Source organism: Corylus avellana, chromosome 7 (assembly GCF_965113065.1).
Source record: "Corylus avellana chromosome 7, dhCorAvel1.hap1.2, whole genome shotgun sequence".
In the NCBI taxonomy this organism is placed as follows: Eukaryota; Viridiplantae; Streptophyta; class Magnoliopsida; order Fagales; family Betulaceae; genus Corylus; species Corylus avellana.
Window position 1 is genome coordinate 14,074,518 of NC_142496.1, and position 4,416 is coordinate 14,078,933.

The 4,416-nt window shown below is 32.7% G+C and overlaps 1 pseudogene; it reads right to left on the minus strand.

The window, feature by feature from the left end:
- Nucleotides 1–3,236: 3,236 nt before the first annotated feature.
- On the minus strand, nucleotides 3,237–4,079 carry LOC132185216 (organic cation/carnitine transporter 3 pseudogene; annotated as a pseudogene).
- Nucleotides 4,080–4,416: the final 337 nt, after the last annotated feature.

Genomic DNA, 4,416 nt, shown 5'->3' on the forward strand with positions numbered 1-4,416 from the left:
TGTATAGAAAACATTTACAAGAAACACTCAACTTAGCTCTATACTAATATTGGAAAAACATAAACATAAAAACATAGAATTCTATGTGTGCTTTTCTTTTAGAACTCACAAATAAAGATCCTTGGTAAGTGTTCTACAATATATAGTGATACCTCTCATATACAAATTTGAAAGAATTCAACAGTAATATTTTATTATAAGAACAAAACACATATGCCCACAACCTAAATTCTATTTGATAGAGAATAGAAGAGAGATTCAAAATTTATGAATTCTGAAATGATTGAATGAATTATCTAATTTTAACATCCATCCCGTGAATTAGTTATAACTAACCAAGAGATACAACTCTTGATATTATATGGACCAACTTCACCATGAGTATATTGAAGTCCAACTGTCCAATTACTAACAGTTTAGGCACTTCAACCAAACATTTCGCATTCACTAGAATTGTACCAAATAAATAAACCTCTCTCTCTCTCTCTCAATGAAAAGAAAAGTATTGACTTGTTCAGTAATATTGATTAATGTCAATTTTATCCCATTTCGAAAAGAGCTAAGAACATGTAAAAATTATGAGAAATTATGTAAGTGGGAACCAAGACAATTTATTTTTTCAATAATGAGAATCATAAGCATGATCAAGACAGTCATCATTTTCTTGTTCTTTCACTTTGGCCCGCTTGTGTCCCTACCCCTACTGTGACTTGCTTATCACTCATGAATCAATCTGTTACTTTTATTGGATCCCATATTAACCACTCATTATAATAGTTTTCATGCATGGCGGCTCAATGTATTTTGGGGCCTTAAACGAAACTTTAAAATTGGGCTTTTTTTTTCTTTTTTTTTTTTTTTTTTTAAGTAAAAATAAAATAAAAATTAATATTAATAGTATATTTTTATTTAAAAATCATTCTTCTCGCTTTTTGAGATGCAAAATTACTGATTAAGTTTTTATATTCAAGATTTTCTAACATCTTTTTTTCAAATTGATAATATGGCTAGTCCATTTAATCTCTCATGTGACATTGTTGATCTTAGGTAGGATTTTATCAATTTTAATTTTGAAAAACTTCTTTTTGCAGAAGCAACTGTAATAGGTATTGTCAATAAAATTCTATAAGTGATACATGCATTTGGAAAATGAAGTCTTTTTATATAATTTAATGTCAATTTGTGCATTTTCTTCTATTTGTAAAATTTATTTTAAAACTTTTAGTTCTGAAAATAAATCTAAATCATCAAGATCATGTTTTAGGAAACCTTTTAGATTAAGACATTTATTTTGCAAACCATCATCATCTAGTGATTTTAATTTCTTAAAATTAAATAAAAAACCAAAAACATTTTTGTATATTTGAAATTGTTCAAACCTACTTTGAATTGAAGAAATAGCTTGATCTACTATATATAAGAAGTAATCAATTCTAAAAGATTCTTCAGCAGATTGTGTTGTCTCGTCATTAGCATTCTCATCAATATTTTGATGAATTTCTTGTTCATTTATGAGTTTTTCACCTAAATTATTCTCAATATTTTGTTTATTGCTAATAACAAATTTATTTAGAGCTCCTCTTTGAGATTCAATGAATTTGTCTACTTTTCTTTTCTTTTCTTTTTTTTCTTTTTTTTTAAGTTTTTCATATCCAGATGCATATTTTCTAGTAGACATGTTTAATTAAAAATATTAACAAATTAAATAAACACGATTTATCAAAAAAAAATTATGACTATAATAAAATAAATCACAAAAATAGAACAATAAAACTTGATTTGGCAAAGAAATTATGAAGCAGTTCTTGAAGACTCGGAGAGGAAGAGAAAATTAGCAGTTTATCACTTAGCAGATAGGCAGAGAAGAGAAACTCATAAAAGGGCGAGCAAAGAGGAAAGACAGATAGACAGAGACTGGTATTTAAAATGCCCCAAGTAGCCAGCATTATATTCTATGGAGTCTATGTTTTTGGTCATTACCTATCCTTAGATAATATAATACAAAATAAATCAATAATATTTTATTTGTAATGATGAGAATTTCTTGCCAAATTCTCATCATTAATAATAAATCGGTTTTTTTTCTTTTTTTCTTTTTTTTCTTGAATTATTTCTAGAATTTATAATGGACTTATTAATTGGGGCCTTATTAAATTGAGGCCTTAAATTTTGATGAAAAATTTTTTTGGGTCTTATTAAAAAACATTTGGGCCTTAAATTTTTTTTATTTTTTTTTATTTTTGGCCTTTTTAAATTGAGGCCTTATTTATATTACTTACTTATCATGATTAAAGGCCTTAAGTTTTTATGAAAAAAAAAAAAAAAAAAAAAAAAAAATCGGGCAAAATTGCCCGATTTTTTTTTTTTTTTTTTTTAACATTATTAAATTGGAGGTCCTTGGCGAAGGCCTAACTCGCCTAGCGCTTGAGCCGGCCCTGAATTTCATGCAATCTTGTACAAATTGTGAAACTAGTTTTTGTCGTAATTTTTTGTTGGTCTTGTAATGAGATAGGTTGTCTTTAATTACAACACTAACATGCTGTTTTCAATTTAAATGTAATGGTTTTAACATTGCTATGTTTAAGGTTGAAGGTTCTACCTGACTGAAATTATTACTTTTTGTACGACATTGCATTATTTTGGACTGTGGCATCTCATGGAAGAGGCTTTGTCGTAATAGGGTAAGGAAAAGTTTTTTTGGTACGAATTGTCTCTGAGGTAGGAGGCAATAAAGTGATGTTGATGGACAGGGTGGACCATGTGAGTTAGCAGAGCTGAGAGCTCGCTAATTGTTTTTAAGTTCAACACTCTTAAAATACTTTGTTATTGCTACATTTAGGTGCATGTCCAAGAAAAAAACAGGCAACTCTTCAATTTGCTAGTAGAGCCAAGCGCATCACTCAATTATATTAAATAAGTATGATAAATGGGTACTTTGGGAAGCATTCCTCTTTTGTACTCTTCTCCCTTTTTTTTTTTTTTTTTTTAATTAATGTTATAAGTCACTCTTATGTCACGCTTGTGTCCATTTAAGAATAATGTGGCTCTTAAAATTATCATCAAGTTTATGATTGATCATTATTAGACTTTGATTAAATTGTGATTTTAAAAGCCACCTCATTTTTTGAGAGACAAGAATGACACAATAAAAACTTCTAAAATTACTCATTTTTCCTTCCATTGCGTAGACATGTAAAAAAAAACACACCCAAAGCTAGCATTCAAAACTAAGAAGCCTAGACATCACCTACGCCACTACAGGCTGCTTTCTCATTATGCTCTTTCTCCTCCATTGTATCACAAAGTGCCCTACCCCTTGTCTCCGGCAAACATACTGCAAACATCCCACAACACCCTATAACCAACCCAAACACCGTGTACGGCCAAAATCCGTCTCCTCACCCGACGGCAACAAGCATCGGAGAAAACATGCCACCAAGCACAAGCGCTTGCCTCAGCATTGACATAGCCGAGTTCCGCACAAGAGTCGGGAACAACTCTATTATGAATATGAATAATATATTGGCCGCCGTACAAGTGCTAAAGAAGAACACTAGCTCCACCCCAATTTGTAATCTTCTCCACTCCTTCCCCTTTAAACCACACATGATACTGCAAACCCCACTAAGGCTAGTGAATACTATGATCGAACTTTTTCTGTTCAACTTTCCTACGAGGAAGAAAGTTACCAACGACGACGGTAGCTCGGATATGGCATTGAATGTTATGCTCAAATCTAGATTGAATGTCAAGTCTCCGAGCCCTTACGGCATGCCCTAGTACACCATTCAAATGCCAAAACCCATCACCATAATCGCCGACAACCTTCGAAGAGCCCATCATTTCTCCAGCAAGATCTTCATGGTCGAGAAAATATTGTTGTTGCCTGTTTCCTGCTCAAAAGATGATAGTCCAGAGAAGCTCCAGGTTAAGTTACTGTGGTTAGTAATACTCTTTAGCATCGCCATGGCTACTTCTTCACGTCCTCACACAAACAGCCATCTCAAAGACTCACAAACAAATAACTGAACTAAAGCAGAATAGATGATTGCCGGGATAAAAGTATATTGTTGGGTCATGGATCAGCTCTTAAAGCCCAATGGGTCCCAAGCTCGACCTCAGCAAGACAGCACACCCGACAAGGCCTTGGACAGCTTAACGCGAGGAGGTTTCAAAAATCGAGGAGGTCTCGAACAAAAGTCCGAGACTACTCCTTGGTAGGTATCGATCGCCGAACCCGAGACTTAACTCCTCGAAAGCAAAATAGTCAGGAGCCGAGGGTGGACTAGCCATTTCACAACTAAGGATATGCACGTATTCAATCTAAAGCAAGTGATCATTATCTCACATTTAAAAAAGCTCTGCACAACATAGATAGCTGTCAACATACAAATTACCCCTACATAAACGGGATAG